General features: G+C 44.6%; 1 protein-coding gene across 11 annotated transcripts in view; it reads left to right on the top strand.

Annotated features, from left to right (window-relative positions):
• The first annotated feature begins 4,108 nt into the window (after positions 1-4,108).
• The window catches only part of ERC1 (ELKS/RAB6-interacting/CAST family member 1), a 1,928,212-nt gene continuing 1,911,396 nt past the window's right edge, over positions 4,109-20,924 (top strand). For 9 of the 11 annotated variants that reach the window (XM_085652244.1, XM_085652242.1, XM_085652240.1 and 6 more), the window contains exon 1: positions 4,139-4,443. The gene's annotated coding sequence lies outside the window, so the exon portion shown is untranslated. Of the gene's footprint in view, positions 4,444-12,619; positions 12,701-20,924 lie in introns of all 11 variants that reach the window. The other 2 variants (XM_085652246.1, XM_085652245.1) reach the window with 2 other exon arrangements.

Genomic DNA, 20,924 nt, shown 5'->3' with positions numbered 1-20,924 from the left:
CTATATGTCACTAATGATGGTGGGATCAATATCTCAATATGTAATATCGGTCATACACTTGCTAAAGGAACTTACATCCCGCAATTGTGGCAATTTGAAATAGTGTCTCAAACTTCTGGTTATGTTCGTGGGCTTAGTATGGCCCAAGATTGAATTATAAAGGTGGATAATAGGGCCGGAATGTAAATAAGACTATGTGCGTAATAATGATCGGTAAACTTATCCAACGACAACGACTCACTGCGTATGCTGCAGTCTATATCTAAGCCTACACTCATAAACCCCCTCGTGATGATATCTGCTCAGAGCTGGATACAGGACGCTGCGGAAGTAAACGTACCTGATACCGTGCGGATCCTGTGTTTAAATGGTTAAGCCCGTAGCGTTCCGTTCGCTGATACAGTAATCGTTTCCTCAAAATATCATTCCGTACTGGAGGGGCACCGCACTATTGCTGCATCGTCTTGTCGCTGAGCACCATGATCGTACAAAATCCTGTCGCCATTATTTGCGAAGTTTGGAGGGTAGGTTTGAATGGCTGTATATATATGCACGTCCCAACCCAGCTTGTGTGACGTGCTGTGAAGAGAGGTGAGTGTGTGTAAAACGTATTGGAAACGTAACGCAAACTTGGGCGCCATCTTAACCGAGTACAACCAACATAGTTTATGCTATTACGTGCCCCTGCAATAAGACCTATGTAGGGGAGACTTCGTGATCGATGGTAACTCGCCTCACAGAGCATAGATCAGCCATCAGAACAAAAAAATTACATGCCCCTTTGGTACAACACTACGTCGACATGAATCACACTACAAACGACATACAATGGCTAATTCTGGATAAAATTCATACTAATGGCCCCACAGGCACAGAAATTCGCAAACGTAGGGAGGTATTCTGGATTTTTACTTTGGACACCTATAAAAGAGGTCTGAATAACGAAATCCCCTGGAGTCAAGCAATACGATTCAACAACAATTAGCCGTATTCATCGCACCGCAATTCTTTAAACAAACATATTTTTCCATTGGAGTATCTTACAGGAGTCATCTAATATTTAGGGCTTTACCGATTGCTATGAACATTATACTTCCGTCTACCAGGTAAATGACTGTACCATGCCAGTAATATCAGAAATAGATATTCTGTATGTTTGAAAGAATTGCAGTTAACTGAAACAGACGAGCTATTTTTCAACAGTAAGATATGAAAATGAGTTTTTTTCCCCCCTAGACAAATTTGTCAAGTCTATAACTGAATTAATGGGATCGGGCGTCGTTCGAGATTTTCTTCTATATTTTGGGAAGAAGGCGCCAATTATTAAACACCATAGTGCGGGTTGGTTACGGCAAATTCCAGCATATCATGCCGATTTGTTCATATTCAGTAGGCCTTATCCACCTTAGTTTACCTTTTTAGAGCATGTGATATCTGTATGATTTGAGTGTTTACAGTATACTACACTTTGACGATTTATACTCGGTATTTGACCGAGGTCAATCACCTGGCTAAGATGGCGCGTATATTTACGTTGCATCTGAGGCCCGTTGACATCTGATTGGTATGCGTCACACAAGCCTGGTTGTGACCGGTGTATATATATATATACTTATGTAAACTTATTTTCAATTTTTAAATAATAGCGTATCTTACAAAGTGCAGGCTTGGGTAATTTTCAAGCGTATCATGCCGGATGGTTTGAATTAAGTTGGTCTCACTCACAACACCTCAGTATCTGGTGATAAGAGATATTCACACGCTATGAATATTGTCCGGATCTCATATTCGGCATTTTACCGAAGAGAAGTTACTCGGTTAAGATGGCGCCCAAGTTTGCGTTACGTTTCCAATACGTTTTACGCACACTCACCTCTCTTCACAGCACGTCACACAAGCTGGGTTGGGACGTGCATATATATACAGCCATTCAAACCTACCCTCCAATCTTTCCAAATAATGGCGACAGGATTTTGTACGATCATGGTGCTCGGCGACAAGACGATGCAGCAATAGTGCGGTGCCCCTCCAGTACGGAATGATATTGTGAGGAAACGAATACTGTATCAGCGAACGGAACGCTACGGGCTTAACCATTTAAACACAGGATCCGCACGGTATCAGGTACGTTTACTTCTGCAGCGTCCTGTATCCAGCCCTGAGCAGATATCATCACGAGGGGGTTTATGAGTGTAGGCTTAGATATAGACTGCAGCATACGCAGTGAGTCGTTGTCGTAGGATAATTTTACCGATCATTATTACGGACATAGTCTTATCTACATTCCGGCCCTATTATCCACCGTTATAATTCAATCTTGGGCCATACTAAGCCCACGAACATAACCAGAAGTTTGAGACACTATTTCAAATTGCCACAATTGCGGGATGTAAGTTCTTTTAGCAAGTGTATAACCGATATTACATACTGAGATATTGATCCCACCATCATTAGTGACATATAGCTATATTTATTATATAATTTCAGAATTCTCTGCCACTTCAAGCAAGCACGCACTCCTATTCCTAGTGACTGCTTTAAATACAGGGTAAGTGTCCCCGTTACCTCATCCTAATTCCCTTATCTTTTCCGTACCCTCTGCACCCCACACAAGGTCCCGAAGCAGGACCACTCTATCTAATTAAGATTTTTTGGGGTTTGTCTTATATTTAGATCTTACCTGCTAGCTATTGCCCTCATTCCATGAGCACCTCAGGAACATTCACCCACTGAAACAGCCGAAAGTATGGCTTTCCAAAATAAGGTAAATGGCTCATTGTCAATTGTTTTGCTACTATTTGTTACAAAATGTATTTTTAGAATGGTACAATTTTCGATAAAGCAGCATGCGCCACAGTTCTGATACATGCATCAATCCATCTCTTGTACCGTTAATAGGCAGGAAGTACAGGGGGTCAATTACGTTTGTGACCCGCGACAATCATTTTTGACCTCAATGCGGATTCCATATTACGTTTTTTTTTTCTCCCCAATTTTTTTTTTATCACATGGATGTAAGATCGCCGAGATTTATTCTACCTTAACATTCTGTGACATCACAACTTATGTATAAACGGAATATGTATATTTGTTTATTTGTAAATATTTGATATCGAGTAGGAATATATACATGTGAAACTCAGTCAGTTGACTTTTTTTACTGTTTATGTATATTGTAGGTCATTCTTGTTTTTTCATTATTTTTTAGGAATTATGAAAACATGGCTACCTGATGAAGGCACAACGCCAAAACGATTGTAGATTGTATCTAGCCATGCTAGAGAATTAGATTTGGTATTTGTTGTCCATTTCCCTATCGCTCTTTCTTGTGTTCATTATCAATTGGAATACGCATACAAATTGTATGTATTTGATTATAGATGTACAAATGAATGTACAAATTAATGTATATAGAATCGAATCAAAGGACATGTATCCTCATGAGAAGAAAGATAGATAACTTGTAAATATTTGTGTAACTTTGCAGATTTATATAATAAAATTAAAAATCACAATTGTATTCTCAAGTCGTTTTTGGTCGTTTGACTATCACATGTATTTTTAATTAACCAGCCTACCATAGAGTGAGTTTCCTATATGTTTTTCGCAAAAATATTTTGTAGACCCTAATATAGGAAACGTTATTAGGGGTACCCCTGTTGTAATACACTGTGACATTTACAAATGACATAATCCAAACAACACAGAGGCATACCCAAAATACTGCAAGCACTAACACTACGGTTGCGAAGTTGGGCTTTGCAGGGTTTAAACGCCGTCACCATTACAGCATTATTGTATTTTGTACATATTTCATTTAGAAATAGTATATACTTTTAAACTCGATGTCGCGTTGCATAAATAAAAAGGTCAATTGTTTCAGTATCTGAAAGTCCCCTTAGGCTGTGGGGTTGTAACAGTAATTTGCTGTTTACTATGGTCTGCCTCATCTCCAGTTCCAGGCATCATGATCTTTCTTATATTTCGCCACAGAGTCCTTCTTTAGTGTCTTCAAGAAGGGGGCCTTTTTTTGTTTCTACTGTTGAGAAACAGTTTTATCGGGGTCGCGCACGCAGAGGAGAGGTTGGTGGGCGGGCGGTGTTGTGGCGGCGCGCAGGTGACGTTGACGCATGAAGCTGAGTGTGACATTCTATGGGCTCGGGCTAGGGCAGTAGTAAGAGGGGGGAGGGATCGGGCTCCAGGCTTGGGGACTGAGCTGGCGCGAGACTGACGGCAAGCTCAACGGGTGCGCGCATGGGGCATTCTATGTCGGTAGAGGAGAGGAGGCTGGAGGAGGGCACGGGTATTTGACGGTTCAGGACTCCGCCCGACTGGGACTCTCGTAGCTGGAGTCAAGTGTGAGCTTGTGATCCCGAGGAGCAGCGCAAGGCCTTGTGACAGTAAGAGTGTGGGAGCCGGCGGAGAGGCAATAGGCACTGACAGGTAATAAAGGGGTACCAAACGTGCCATCAGCCCGTGGTAGACACCACGGAGGCAGAGAGGTGTCATAGAAAGGACACACTCCCAAGAGAGAAATAGGATGACATGTCTGCCTGTAGCAGGCTTGCATTAGAGCTTGAGGTGATGGGAAATTCCTTGGGCTGCGGTGTGTTTAAAATAATTTAAATGCTTCAAGAACGCTATATGAAACCAAAACATAAAATAAGTGAACCTTGAGCGATGAGCCCTGCCCAAGATATTGTAATTTAAACCCTGATGGATGACTTATCGCGAACAACACCCCCGACACCGCCTAATGATGCCATCTAGGCATTCTCCATATAAATGCCAACAACAGTTTGCCATTAACTTGTCATTAGCCTCCCCAATGTGACCCACCCTTTAATCAGATCTAACATGCTTCACTTTCAGGCGTACTATAAAGAATAGTGATACCCTCCATCCTCCTGAAAACAAATTTGGTCAAACGATTTTTTTTATGTGGACTGTTTTTCTTTCCATAACGCATAATTTGTTGTTAATATTTTCTTTTCTGATTCTATATTCTGGAATGCTTATGTATACGCGTGACCATATGAGCCTTTTCAATGTTTACTCCTCTCGCTATATATGCTTGACATTTTAAAGAGATTACCAAGCATGCCATTAATATTTCAAGCACAGTAACATATCTGCCAATTTGTCCTCGGCCTGTTTGTTGATAGTTTAACCCAAACGTTGGAAAATGTCACCCCGTAACAAATTCATAATTCCTCACATTTTTACTAAATCGCTCTCACTTGTTTTCTTGGTAATGCAATTCATCTCACGCTCCTTGCCCGCATTAGAGAAGCTTTTGTATAATGGCTGGCCCCAAAATTAGCCGTGATCGCAGGTGTATCGTATAGTCCTTGTTCATTGGCTACCTTCACACATTTAACACCGTATTCATGATGGGCAATGTACATATTAGTTAGAAACCCACGCCCCACCCACATAGATGAAAAGCAGCGCGAGTAGTCACATCTGCTCAAAGGCCCAACAACTGCTGCTCCCGAGGCGAAGAACGTCAGGCATCCACCGTCTCTCCTGTCGATCCTCTACCCAGGCCGCTGCCTGGCTGTCTTGAAGAGGAGCATCTCTTCTGTAACATGAGGACATTTGTTCCCGTGTAGAGATCTCCGAGTGAGATACAGGGCTGCCTTTCTTCTGACTGCCTACCTTTCTTGCTGGCTGCAAATGCTGTCCTCTGGGGAGGCATTTCTCAGGCGCCTATCTGCTGCTCATGCTGTCGTGTTGGAGGTGGGACCGAGATCATTTCCAGTAGGAGGCTGAAGCAGTGGTACACCCCAAAGAGCAGGGCGTTGAATGATACGTGCTTCTACACTCACTGTTTTGGGTGTGTGAAGATTTCGAAGCCCTGTGTTTTTCTACCAGTGCTCCGATATAAAGTGACACAAGAGTTATGCCAGGTGGTTTTACTCGAGGATATTTCTACGTCTTGCCCCCGTATGCTGTGATCAGCAGTGGAACATGTTGCGAATGACATATATTCAAATCAGACCCTCTGTGTGTGATGTGTAAAGTGTTTTTGTAATGCAATATTTGTGTGGCTCAGCCATCCTCTCTTTAATGCGCATCAGCGCTCCTTTGTTGTGTTTATTACATTTTGCGCTGGTCTGATTTAGTTGCTTCTCCAGATGTGCCCCACCTGGATTGTTGCAAACAGAAACTGAAGCTTTAAATGATTCCTGCCTCCAATTAAAGTCAACAAAGATATAATTTGACCAAACGTGAAGTAGTAGTATGGTGAGGAAGCAGTACTATTTAAAGTAAAACCTTCACATTCAAATTGATTATTATGCACAGCATTTCTTTTGCTTTCTGTCATCAACATATTTGACACTATTTTTCTAAATAGGTGTTAACCTTTAACATTTTTCTAAGATGGCAAACTAACTAATTTGAAGAGATTTGAGTGACATGCATGCTTGAATCACCACGCTGGCCAATAACACCTTCAGTTTAAGGGCAGAGTGCTACTTTCAGTGTTTCTTTGTGGGATTGGTTATGTTTGGTTGTGGGTGGCTTTCAGGGATTGTGTAAAGAACACATACGAATTTTCTGCAGCCAAACCTCACCCTTTTAGATAGAAAGAAAAGAGGATAACCTTTATGTGGAACGTGGAGAGATATTTGTTTTTGCTAACGCCGTTTAATTTGTGTGTTTGGAATATGAAGCTGTTGGTAATCAAATCACCAAACCACTGCATTAGTGCTGACCTTGACAGCAAATACAGTCTACTATTTATTGTAATGCTATGTATTGACACATAATCTAATGCCATACCTATTATTCTGTTAACAGTAGGACAATTCTTACATAAGAAAAACTAATATATTATAGTTGTCTTATTATGGTGTTAAAAGCAGACAGTCTTACTGTTTCCAGGATCATGATATGTTGTTTTGTTTTTCTTAAAACGCATGATGCACAAATGAGGAATATAATGATGCACATGCATTTTAGAAGTATTACATTTACAGTATTGTTATAGTAAAGACGGTATAATATACTATTATAAGTGCTAACAGCACACAAAGTTGACATAACTGGTATGCCAGCATTTGTTTTTTGTTTATCAACAACATTTGTATATTGTGGAGCAATAGACATTTCTTAAACACTGCACTGTTCACATATTAAGCCTGAAGAGACATTCATGTTTGGTGGATCTGGTAACTTTCTGTTGAGTCTATTGTTGTATTTCTGAGCAAGACTTCATTTGACATTGTCCTTCCTGGACCGGCTTACGTTCTATCCATTCTATCCACACCTAATGTTTTGGATCCTTAAAGTGATAGTAGCCATGCTGTTATCATTTTTGTTAAGTATATTTAATAGCTAAATATGTACCCGGTCCTGTGGTGTTGAGGTGAAATGGATTTTTATAGGAATAGAGAAAAGAGTTTACTCCAAAAATTCCAGGACCAAAAGGATTATTGTGGGTCCAAATGCTTTTTGGGATATATCAGTTTGATTTGGTTGGTGTTGATGGTGTTTTAGTTTTTACTCCCTTTACTTTGCTCCATGTTTTGTCATTTATATATTGTTGTTTCGGTTTTAAATAAGCCACATAAACACATCAAAAAACATTTAAATGACAGAAATATACATTTCAGCTAATAATAACATTTATTAAAAAATAATGTATATGACCCTGTTGTGTCTTAATGCTGGCGTTTGTTAACGTGTAGTGTTCTTCCTCGGTGTAATATTGGTATGGGAAGAAAATCTGATCAATTGAACAAAAGTCTGCAATGCAGTTCAGTGGAAAAAACATGTTGCTAACGTCTGTCACACCCACAAGGCATACGTATTTTTTTGTCCTATGGATATATCAGTCCCAACTCTTGTAATGTCTAAAATAGGAAGTTGCCCAGAAACTTAAACATTCTGTGAATTTTTGAACAAGCAAAAAGATCTCATAATTCTGAATGTTCTAAGGACTACGTTATCCAGCTATTCCGTAAACAGCAATTTTACCTTAAGGTGTATTTTTTGTGAAACCATTATTGTACCAGTAATCATTTGAACATGCTTTTTAGGTCTCGGCTAGCGAAGGCTGCGCTTGCGCAGTCTCGCTCGCGAGATTTAATGACTTGGAGAAGAGGGGCTTGAACCCGCCCCTCTTCTCCCCTGTTCTCCATTGGCTGGCCTCTTGAATGCTGGCCAGCCATTGGAGAAGAGGTCAGTCATTCCGATTAGGCCCCGTCCTTTTCGGATCGGGGGGCGTGTTTTTTGCAAGAAGTCTCATTCTCTCCTCCAGCCAATGGCTGGAGGAGAGAAAAGACAAACACGCCCCCGAATCCGAAAATGCCGCTGCCTTTCTCCGAGGCATTTCTGCTCTGCCTCGGAGAAAGGCGGTGGTGTGCCTTTTGCTCTGCCTTGTTTCTCATTGGCGGGGGGGGGGGAGTTTGAACTGTTGTCGAACTCCCCTTGTTTTACATTGCCTCGGCTCGTGTGCTTGAAATGTTGTTTACTGGCTTTCCTCCGAAGCAGACTCCTCCCACGCCTGTGGCTCACTTTAATCACTTTGCTGCTGATTGAATTACACTCCCGCAGTAATGGCAGGGAGATGAGCGCAGGGAGCTCTGAGGAGAGAGAACGACTCCAAGGTAGGCACGCCTCGCAGCAGAATGCTCTAGAGTGAAACACGCTCGCCACTCAGCGCTCGGATATCGCGTTCACCCTGTTCGTGCACTGGGACCCGGAGGCAGCCTTCGACGTGGCGGGTTCAGCGATCGGATAGCGCGCAGCACAGAACAGTCAGCCAGCTGGCTGCAGGCACGGGTAGTGCAAGCTCTGGGTCAAGGGAAGCTCGAATATCAAAACTCCACGCCGCTCTGTAGCGGCAGTCAACTCACCACCTAGGTACTGAGGTACGCATATTATACTAGGCTTTTGAAAGTGTCTGCGTTATTAGTTAATCAAATAAGTTCGGATGTGGGGAGCTTTCAAAACAATGACATCACGTCGCACCCCAGAACGGAGCGCAGTGTATAGCTGCAAGCAACAGCAATGACCGTTTTTGCCGGCTGTGTACCCAGGAGAATCGCACGGGAGAGCAGTTTAACCTCCCTCTCCTCGAGACCTCTGCAGCCATGTTTTAGAAAGGGACAGATGGTTGGTATTTTGTCAGTCTTCCAGAACCCGGGCTGCTCTTCATTGACAACGGACCGAGCACTCATTTCCCGCCACTCCCTCCCCGCCAACTGAAAGGATCACCACTGCGTGCAGACTCAATAATTGTCAGACTCGGACATGAGGGCTGACAAAAAAACGGGGCTGGCCCACTGAGACAGGGTGACGAGGTCTGTTGACCACCATGGTCTGGGGATTGACTTGTGCGTCCCCACAGGACAGGCAGGTGGCAGACCTCCTGTGGTGGCAAACCCATAGCGCCACGTCACGACGGGTACACACGAATCTCCCAGGTCTACCCTATTAACAGAGGTGCGCGGAGCTACCTTGGATCGCAGCACATATGCCACATAAATAGCTTTAGGGCACTAGCTAGCAGATGGGGTGAACGGGAGGTGGGAGGTTTCAGCCTTTGATGTGAAAGGGAGCGGTTCGGAAGCTAGTACCGCTTGAAGCCTGCGCTCGCATAACTTTCGTCCCCTGCAGGAAATGATGATGGATACAGTTATGTAGATTCCTTCGGCAAAATAATTTTTTGGCCAGTATATTATATTGATCAGACATGCAGATTGATAGGAATCCAAAATCGCCAGTTTCCTGGGAATTTACGGAGACTGATAAAACTTTTGTTAATGTAAGCCCTTGGATGAGGGGCCACGTCCCCATCGTAGACACCAGACAGAAAGACGCGGCTACCAGCAGCCGCGTGCAGGCTTACATCCGTTTTGTATCTCCTTTCGCGGCCGCGGCTTTCATTGTGGTAATTTATTACTTCCTGGTTTACAGTGAGCCCCCTCCTGAAGGTGGATTCAGTCCCCGCAGCCCGTGTGGTCTTTACAAGCACAGCTTGTGTGCTGCCCTCAGACAGCATTGTTGCAATCCAAAGATAAGATTTCTGGGGTCTCTGAATCCACTACATTTTGCTATACTTGTGTTTATTTGCAGTTACTGTAACATAGGGTTTCAAAGCCCAGTGGGTCTCCTTACAGGATGTAAAACGTGCACAACGGCTTGGCTTGCCTGACGCAGTGTATGGTTTTGGGCAACCCACTTGTGCACACATTCAGTGTTTCCTAGATGAACAGCCGGATCCTGCTATGTGATCCACGGCTTTAACGTAATTAATGACACACATGTAGCTTTAATGAGACTCTACGCCAAGACCGAGCTGTTTACTTCCTCTCCTTGGACGCAGGGGCAGTGGCAGAGCAGCATCAGCCAGGCCAGCTCTGGGATTGCAGTGCTTCGCCTGACTTTCGGTCTCGCGTTTGCGAGAGTTTAAGCTATTGTCATTGGAAATGACAATGCCTTTTATTTATGTTTTGAAAACCGAAACATAAATAAAATGCATTGTCATTTTCAACGCAAATAAATGCGAGACCTATTTCACATGCTTTATTTAATCTTTCATTCCCTATGAGTGTTTGCTTTTTCCAGGATGTTGTTACTTTTTCTTTTAGGCAGCATATTGCTCTTGCCTAGTACGTAAGTTGAATTGAGTCGCATCCAGTTGTTTATAGCAGATCAAATTGGATTGTAGTTGAAGGCAATGTGAATTTCTCTCAGTGGGGCAGTGTGGTGTTCAGTGAGGGAGCGGATGTAGCACTGGGGAACCAGGTTCAGCCATTGACATTGGAAATAACAATGCAGTTTCTTTTAATGTTTTAAAAACAAAAACAAACAAAAATAATGTCATGAGCAATGCCAATAGCTCTAACTTTAACAATGCCGAGACCATTGCATTGTAAATGCTTGTTTTATTTAGGTTTCTGTTTCTTCAGGTCTGTGACGAGATGTGGGGTTTCTGTCCACTCCAGTCTTAATCGCTTATATATATATATATATATTTTTTTTTTACAACTTTGGGTTTAGAGATCTGCGCATACTATCATCATTACAAATAGGACTAATGTAATAGTAAAAGTCTCAAGGCATTTCGATTACCCCTTTGGACGATGCAATAAGGCAAATCATTATAGCAGTCTTTTTTTTAAATTTTTTTAAACAATTTTTATTAGAAACAAAGACAGCAGCAGTGACAATTACCTTGACAATGTAGATATGCCAGTACATACCATTACAACTCAACCTCAGCGCACCCCAACGTCACTGGAGTCCAGGGTATCTAAATTCAGATGTCGCCAGTCGCTCCCTGCAATAAGCACTTGCGTGTCCCTGGGTCAGGAGTCGTCATGTCACTGGCTTTTCAGGACCCCTCACCCTGTGTGCAGCTAATCCTGCGCTCACCTCACATTTCCCAGCTGCCTCTCCCTCCTGAGTTCAATAGTCGGAGAGATACATATTTCTCCTCTATACTTATTCCATTTTCCCCACTTGTGATCCCGTTTGCGCGGGCACCCCCTCCCTTTAAATACTGTTTTTTCGGCGCATTATAGCAGTCTTAATCATTGATAACGTTTTGTGTAATCCATAATTGAAAATCACCAGTATATTGCCTGCTTTGGCATAGCTGGAGTAGTAGTGATATTCTCTTGAACTCTCTCCCACTGATTGTTTTTGCCAATTAGCGTCAAACTGTTGCTCGTCAGAAGAAGGACTGATTTTTTTCCAAAGAACTTGCCTAGTTCCTTCTGTAGAGGACTCGTTCCAATGGAATTTTTTTTATTCATCCTCCTGTCCACTTGTGCTGCGTTTTGTACACTTATTTACTGACGTGCTTTTTTCACATTGCACTGTTCCCTTAGAAGTATACATTATTATACACATCTTGTGTATATTGATGAAACTGTTTTTTTTTTTGGTTTGGTCCTCTTATGATATTTTTGATACATGCTGCAAGTTAGATCTACTGCATTGATTTCATGCTTACATTTATATTGATGTAACACCGTATTTCATAGTTTAAACTTTACATTTTTTGTGTGTGAATAATTCCATAGGGACAATTGTCCACATCTTTCCCCCTTTTTGTTGACCATTAGCTTTTCATTGTTTGTCAATTGAATAGTTAAACTGAAAACCAGCAAAATTAAAATATTCTTCTGTGATTAGTCAGTGACTTTAAACTGTTAATTGTCTGGTCAATACAACCATGTATTTTTAATCCATATATTGTTTAAAACCTACATTTAAATAAGTGAGGTGATGATTTGGTTTACATTTTGGACCTTCTTGCTGGTGGTCATTGGAGATTGGGAATGTTTTTGTGCTTGTGAGATGAACTTAGACAACCTGCATGGTCTTGCACATGAGGAAATTTCTATTGGGTTCCTAGCCTGGAAATGTTAAGTGACTAATCCTAACAATTTATAGCACTCTTGACTTCCTAACCGATTGAACCATTTGGGATGAAATCGTGGACTACTTAAAGTCACTGTTTTTATTCTTAAAAGAAAATGAATTCCGTAAGTTTGTAATTAGTATTTATGATAGACATTTTTGAAATTATTACTAGAAAAGTTGGTGCTGTGCTGTAGAAACACAACTTTAATTCTTTCTATGTCTTGCACTTCAGAACAATGCCGTTTATTTTCTTGAAGGACTGCAGTGTTGCTGTGCCAACAAGAATAAAGTCACATCTTTGCATCCGCTGTTGGTGAGATCTTGCTTATTGTCGCTAAATCATTGTACAGTTATCTAATTAGAAATCACATTTAGCCACTGTAGCATGTACAGGTCTTTTAACCACTGAACAGTTTACAAAAGACATATAACTGACACTGATCATTCGTGCCATAAAAAGAGACCAGTTCTATATGGAGGTACCAATGTCCTTGCATAACAAGGACATATGTGCCCCTCTACACCAGTTAAACTATCTCTGGTCTGCTCTTTGATTTAGCCTTACTTTTCCCCACGATGGCCAGTCTTCTTAGTCATGGATTCCTTCTCATATTATATCCTTTGAAGTAACTCTTGATGGTTTAGTGGGAGTTCGTAAACATACCATAGATGTTTTAATTTTTTTTTTTTTTTTTTATGGAAAAAAAAACCAAACTCTAATTAGAAAGTAATCATTTTAAACAAAGATCTGCATGCTCACAAATGATGTCCTCTTCCTTTTAAGGAGCATAGCTCTGCTGCACGAGCAGTGACTTGTGCCAGCCAGCATCCACTGTTCCATTTTTCCACATGGCTCGAGCGTATCCTTGGAACTATTTGGTCCTGTGTTTGGCATGCTTTTTGCTTTAACTGTTTCATATGCTTTTCTTCCTATAGTCATTCCTGCTCTGTTTTAAAATTGTTTTATGTTGTTGGAAGGCTGGATTAAATACTTTTTCTTAACCTTCAACCTCTGACAGCTCTTCGTATTTGTTAGGGTCGAAGAGGATCTGCAACCTCATCTTGATGCTATGAAAATGAGCAATGTCTTCTACTCAGAAAGTTATCCTCATTTGTCACTGTACCCTTCCTCAACCGTTTGAGTCTATATGCTTGGTGTAACTGATAGAGATTGATTAGTTCTTATGGATCAGATCGTAGCTTTCATTTGACACCCAAGCATTCATCTTTGTTGTCAAGCTCTTTTCTGCAGCTATTTTGGAGTCTAGTCAGAATATAATGTAGTGGCTGGTGCCTATGCATCATTGACATTGCTTCAGCAGCAATCAGGGAAATATCTGCAATACACCAATGGCTGAGAAGGAGTTGTTGAAGGCAGATGCCACAATAAACGCTCCATGGCACCAGTAGATGTCTGTCATGTTCTCCTCGTAGGATAGCATTTTGTTCATGCCTATGTGCCTGATACAATCTTCATCTATATTTCCTGTCAAGCCGCATCAAGGGGAAGTTGGAGGATCTGACACCATCATCAGTGCCAGATGTTCAAGGGAAATGTTTTAAGTTCTTCTCTCCAGCTCACCTAAATTACTTTGCAGATATCGTGGGATAGGCAGCTGAGTTGTTTTAATATCCTGGGATCAGTGAAGCGGGTACTCTCTGCTATTAATTTTGAGACCCCTATAAACAGTGTGCTGTTGGCTGCTGGTTTAATGGAGCTGTTTGTGCATCTATTTCTTGACATTTAAAAGATCCCCTCCTCCGCCATATTTAGGCAAGTACACTGCATGGATTCTGTTGTTTTTTTATATGCATGCAAGTAATGCCCAGATCCAGTTGAATATCATGCATGAAAAGGGTTCCCTGGTTGGCTCACTTTTTCATGCACTAGTCTTGGTGTGCTCCTTATTCAAAGCTGTAAGCAGTGCTAGAAATCTACTCTCTGCCCTTTCTCCACTAGGCCTTACCCACCCTCATCTGAGGTTTTTGAGAAACTTGGGGCAGTCATCGATTCCGATACCTTGTTGCTTCCCCAATCTCAGCAGTTTCAAACTACTGTTTTTACCACCTGAGTTTTGGGAAAGGTGGTTTGTTTTCTAAATCCTGACCAGAAAACTTTACTGATAACACATTTTTTAATGTGCGCTTGGCCTTTTGCAGTTCCATTCATGGTGATCTACCTGATAAAAATAATGTGAAAATTGCAGTATATTCAAAACTCACCTGCTCTGATCCTGTGTGGTATAAAAAAGTTTTGCTTGGCGTTGGGCTGTCTAAAGAAGGTGCATTGGCTTTCAGTGCGCAAGAGGGCATCGTTCTAACAAGCCTGTAGGATGCACTGTATCTGGATCATCTTTTTCTGGCAGTAAATTAAGGATATATTGCCCCAGAGTAACTCTTCCCTCCTATTGTTATCCTATTTTTGTTGTCTCTTCTTACAAAAGTCCAAATAGGGGCAAGAGATCTTTTAACTAGCAAGATGCCTCTGCTTGAAACTCTTTAACTCTGGCAAATATCACACCTACAGATCTTTTCTTAAAAAACTGAAAACATAACTGTTCTACTCTGCATTTCTTGGTGGAGCTTACACATCCAGTGATTATTCTATATAGCAAAGAGACCCTCAAGGCAGGGTATAACTCTTCACTTACTAAATTTCAAACTAAAATAGAACACAGGTACGAGAAGTCTCTGGAAGATAGGCTGTTATTGAAATAAATGCTAGTCAAGTCATAAGTAATAGTGACTAAAAGAAATTCATTGTTCTACCTTTGTTTTTGTTGCACCTGCACCCTCCTCGAGAGAGAGTTGGAGTATGAAGCATGTTGGAATAATATACACTCCACTAAAGCTTATGATTTGAGAGTACTTGTTCTAGTGTTTAGCTAGGTCTCTAGGCTGCTCTGGGATAAAGTGGAGCTTTCATTCACGATTTCCCAACTGAAGTCCGGCAAGAAGTGCAGGTCATTTCCTACAGAATGTCATTTTGTGTCTATTCATTAATCTGCAGCTGATTTTGAGACTAAATCTAATGATTGGTGTGGCTTTGCAGAGCCACTCTGTTTAACAGGTTTCAAGCCAAAAGTACCCTGGAAGTTCAAAGTCCTTCTGTTTTTGTGGTAGAAGATAAAGCCTTGGTCTGAGCAGAAAAATTCCAGAAATCCTGGTACCATAAGGCTGTATACAGTGGAAGCAACTTTTCATTGAACTGAAGGGATTTCAGTACTCTCCCAAAGCTCAGCATCCCCTTGGGAGTTGGAGATTTGGATTTCTTCCAGCATGGAAGGAAATTGATACAGATGTTTGGACAGGTATCTTTTACCTCTTCATTTTGTTGCAAGGATCATGTCTTCTAGTGCAGATATCCCTTTTTCATTTCATTTTGAAGACGTGTTATTGAACATGTCCCAAGTGAGGAATTCTGATCAAATGCAATTTTTTTGGCATGTGCTTTTTATTTTGGAAACATATAATGAATATCTCTGATAAGCAAGATCAATCAAAATCCATTCAGTGATAATTTAGTAACTATTTAGCTTAGAAATCACTGCAGCAATGTCTGAAATCTTATTTTTTTTTTTAAAGAAATTTTATTGAGTTATCCAAGGACATAGGCACATACTCAAAGAAAGCTGCATATAGACAGATTAAGTACAAACTTAGTGTTGAATAGGATATTACAGCACCACAAGGCAGCACCAATCAACTGCAAGCAACAAAGAAAGGCATTCCCGCCTACCATAGGGAAATGTAATCAAATTGGGGGGAATCCCCGGTGCCTCTTTCGCTGTCTGGCAGTAGGAGTTAACGAAATCTATTAAGAGGTATCCCTCCGACCAACTGCTGCAGCCTGGAACTCACCCGTCCCCCCCCCCCCCCCCCTACCACAACTAACCCCTCCTCTCTCTCCCCCCTCCCCCTCGGCATGCCACCGAGCGAAGACCAGATTCCGGGCTAAAGCCACTGGCAGGATAGTGATAGTTCACAGTTCATGCATTCCGAACCGCCAATGCCTGTGTAAGGGACAAGTATTCACCAAAGAGCATACTATCGTATCGGCACCCCACTCCATGCTACATCAGTGCCACCAAGCCTTAAGCATCCGCTGCTGACTCCCCCCGGTCAGAAGAGCCGTCAGTATCTCCAGGCGTGTGTTTTACCAGCTCCACCAATGCAACCCACGCTCGCGCCATCTCCAGAGATCTGTCACTCCCAGTGCGGGCGGCCATACGCAACCTGCAGTTCCCCTCTGCCTCTGCCCATTTCACTAACTCCCTAGTCCATCGCGCCAAGTTGGGACCCGTCCTTGACTTCCAGTGGCTAGTAATCTCACTCTGGGCCAAGACCAGCCCCAGGTCAAGAAACTTGCTAGTAATTTTGGTCTTGGCAGTATGTGGAATGTCTGAAATCTTATGACGGTTTCCCTCCATAATGAGAAATTTCCTAGCTAACGTAACGGAAAGTTGCAATTCTATTAAGGACTCGGAGGCGAGTCCTTATGCTAATCTTTCTATGCTTTATTACAACAGCAGCCATATCAAAAGCTCAGACTGGACCACCTTTCCCAAACACCCTTGGGAAAAAGGGGTCGACAAAAAAACAAAGAAGGGACACCATATCCCTCAGTCCAAGCATTCAATCACTGTCCAGGAACCATATCCTAGTCCGTCGTCATCCCCTTGTTCCTCCTCTTACCTTGCTGCTCGGCGGCCATAGATGAGTGTTTTCTTTTTTCTCTTCATCATGGTTTATCTTTAAGTGCATTGTCGGAGTACGCGTTTCATCGTCCCGCGCCTGCCCTGACTCTCTGTTACTTGTTTTGGTGACTTAGCAGTTTGTCATTGTGGCGGTTTGATGTGCGGCGCGGATACGCTGTAGCGGCTCTCCTCCGTTTTTCCGATTCATTCCGCTGAGGGGCCGCTCCAGCACACCTCCGCTTGTTCCAGCTCAGCCCTGTGTGGTTGTGTTCCGATGCTCTTAGAGAGCAGTAGCTTTCACCGCGGACCGCGGGTCCGTGATCGGGCTTCCACGGTCCGCTGATTTGTCTGCTGTGAGGCGAGATGCTCCCCCCCGTCCGCTAGGGGCGCTGTCGCGCTGATCTAGCGCGTTGGCTCCTCTCCCTGGCAGCGGCGCGTGGAATTCAGATTCCTAGAATCCTGCCCGCCGTTGCCTCACGTCCCTGGATATTTACGCCCTCCGAGGGTCTGTAGAGCAGTGCTCTGGCCTATTTGACACTCGACTTGGTCGAGTAGGTGTGTGTGTGTGTGTGTGTGTGTGCGTGTCTTCGTTTTCTGACGCCCGCTGGGTGTATTTACATATTTGGGCTTTCGAGCAGGCTGAATTAGGGCCTGCAGGGGCACGTCCCAGGGTATTTTTCCCCGTGTTTTTGGCAGAGTGTCCCTAAGGCTCTATCCAGTGACTTGTTTCTTTCATTGGGCTTGGTACCCTGTTGAATTTTGCTGGTCCCCAGCACATATATCGGCAGTCTACTGACTGTGGGGGTGCCACTAGGCTTGAAGTGTTTACAGTCTGTGGGTGAGTCTTAGTACTTGAGTCATGTTGCAGGGAGTGCCTGGACTGCAAGTCTTGGAAGGAGCGCATATGGTCGCTGGACCAAACATCCCCTAGCTGGGAGATCCCAATCTGTTCCCAGGACCGAAAGCCCTTGAGAGTGCTCACCTCCTGCAGCCACGTGCCATGCCAGAGCGGAGAGTGATGGGTCATTTTGTTTGTCCACTCGGTGTGGCGCAGCGAGGCTTGCCAAGCCAGGACGACGAATTGTCACCCCAGGTAATGTTCTAGGTATGGTCCACCCCATACATCATCGCCTGAATTCGAGAGCCCCAGCTCGAGCCTGTAGGCCGGGTCCGACCACCTCCGTTAACCCAATCGTATAAAACAACTAGGTGAGTCGCCAAATAGTGTAAGTATAGGTTGGTTATTCCTATACCCCCGTCATAGGGCGTAATCTGGCAGCGGGCCAACGCTATGCGGGGTCGTCGGCCGCCCCAGATGAATTTAGTGGCTAGGCTGTCGAGATCCCTGAATCAGGCCCGCGGAAAGCAGAAGGGAGTGTTCTGGATGATATAAAGGAATATATCATATAGGGCGACCCTGCCCAGGGGTTCAGGAGCAGCTTTTGCCATCTGCAAAGGTCTTCTTTAGCGCGCTTTACCAGCGGGGTGATGTAGAGGGACCAGGCAAGATCAGGGAGTAATGCGATCCAGTTTCCCAATTACCTAAAGGACTAGGTATTGTGGCTTGCCAGTCGAAGCAGTCCCTAGTTAAGTGCAGGGGGAACAGGACTGATTTGACGGGGTTAAGCCGCAGACCAGAGGCCTGCCCAAAGGAATGTAGCGGCCGCAGACAGTGGGCGCCGGATTGAGCCGGCTCTACGAGGTAAAGCAGGACGTCGTCCGCATACAAGACCATTTTATCCATGTCCGAGTTGGGCCATTTCCAGCCCTGGATGCCGTCGTCTGACCGGATGGGGACCGCTAGGGGTTCCATCGCTAAAGCGAAAAGGAGGAGTTAGAGGGGGCATCCCTGCCTTGTTCCTCTTCTAATGGGGAATTTCTTCGACAATACTCCATTAACTAGCGATTGTGCATGGGGCTGAGAGTAGAGGACCCTCACCAGCTTGCGGAATCAAGGTCCAAACCCCATTTTGGCCAGCACGTCATCTAGGTACCGCCAGTCCACCGAATCAAAGGCCTTCTCTAAGTCAATGAGGAGAAGTGCCAAATAAGGAGTCAGTAAATGGCAGTTCGCTAGGGCCAGATGGAGACAACTGAGGCAGTGTCTGGTCCCCCGCGCAGGCATGAACCCGCATTGATCGGAGTGGACCAGTTTGGCGAGATAGGGTTTCAGGATCGCCGCGAATATTTTAAGCTCTGTGTTTATAGGAGAAATTGGACGGTAATGGGCACAATTGGGTGACGGCGGTTGCGTTTTGGGGGTGACCAATATGGTGGCTACATCCGTTCTGGGGGAGTTGGGGGGGGGGGGGGGGAAGGGTGGGGTGGAAGGAGCTCCTCTCAATGGCGTCAGCAAAGAAATCGGAGCGGTACGGGATGAGGATCTCCCAGTATGTGGCATAGTACTTCTGCGGGAGACCGTCCGGGCCCGGGGTCTTGCCTGGTGAGGTGTGTGTTATGGCGTCATTGATTTCCTCTCGGGTCAAGGGGAGGTCCAGATCAGCGGACTGCGCTTCGCTGAGGCAAGGGAGACAGAGATTTTCTGGGCTAAGCGGGGAGATGTCTGGGCGCTGCCTGGAGTATAGCTCTCGGTAGAAGGAGGCAAAGGCCCAGGCCAGTGCAAGTGGGGAGCGGTGTGCCTCACCGTCCGGGTCCACCACTTCCGGGATTATGCAATTGGCCATAGGATATGTGGCCAGTCTGTGAAGGATCTTCCTGTTCTTGTCACCCCATCCGTAAACCCTTGCCACAGAGGATTGCCACAGGAGCTTGGCGGCGTCCAAGAAGAGTTGCCTGATTTCGCCTCTTAGGCATACGAGCTGTCTGTCTTGAGTCTCGTCTCAGTCCTCGGGAGGGTGTTGTTCGAGACGCAGTGCATTGGCCTCCTGCAGGGTGATTTGGTGGCATTGGGCTTGCCGCTTGAGGGTAAGCTGGCCTTTGGCAAAAACACGTATGGTGGCTTGGCTCGCCTCCCAGAGAGTACCCGGGTAGGGAACAGATCCAGTATTGGTGAGGAAGTATTGCTGGAGTTCAACCCCGATCGCCTTTTTAGGTCTCGGCTAGCGAAGGCTGCGCTTGCGCAGTCTCGCTCGCGAGATTTAATGAGTTTGAGAAGAGGGGCTTGCACCCGCCCCTCTTCTCTCCTGTTCTCCATTGGCTGGCCTCTAAAATGCTGGCCAGCCACTGGAGAAGAGGTCCAGTCACTCCGTTGAAGCCCCGTCCTTTTCGGATCGGGGGGCGTGTTTTTTGCGAGAAGTCTCAGGGAGGAGACAACAGCAAAACACGCCCCCAAATCCGAAAAGGACGTGGCGTTTCTCCGAGGCATTTTCTGCTGTGCCTCGGAGAAAGGCGGTGGTGTCCCGGCGTTGCTCCCTCACCTGATCTCCTCGTTCCCTCTCTCGCTGCTTCTCCCTCTTTCCCTTCTCTCGCTGCTTCTCCCTCGTTCCCTCTGTCGCTGCTTCTCTTCCCCCCTCTCCTGGTGGCCCTCCTGTCCCCGCCCACCTCTTCTCCCTGGTGACGGATTAGCCCGGGGCTCCACGCCTGGAATGATCTGCCCTCCGCTGGCATCGGTCCTCTTCTGTAAACTTCTGGCTCCTTCCAGGGCGCCGCGGCGCGGGTATATAAGGAAGAGCGGAGGCGCCTGGCGGACAAGGACTGCAGGCAGCGCTAGAGAAGCTCCCGCTCTGATACCGGAATACCTCCGTGACCCTCGCACCAGACGCCATGGACATCACCATCAGCCACCCCTGGATGAGGCGCCCCTGGTTCCCGGGCCCCCTCTTTCCCAGCCGCCTTTTCGACCAGCGCTTCGGCGAGGGGCTCTTTGACACCGACCTCCTT

The sequence above is a fragment of the Triturus cristatus genome, chromosome 4_1, assembly GCF_964204655.1.
Source record: "Triturus cristatus chromosome 4_1, aTriCri1.1, whole genome shotgun sequence".
NCBI lineage: Eukaryota > Metazoa > Chordata > Amphibia > Caudata > Salamandridae > Triturus > Triturus cristatus.
Note: the sequence above shows the minus strand (reverse complement) of the source record. Positions and strands in the feature narration are given on the sequence as shown.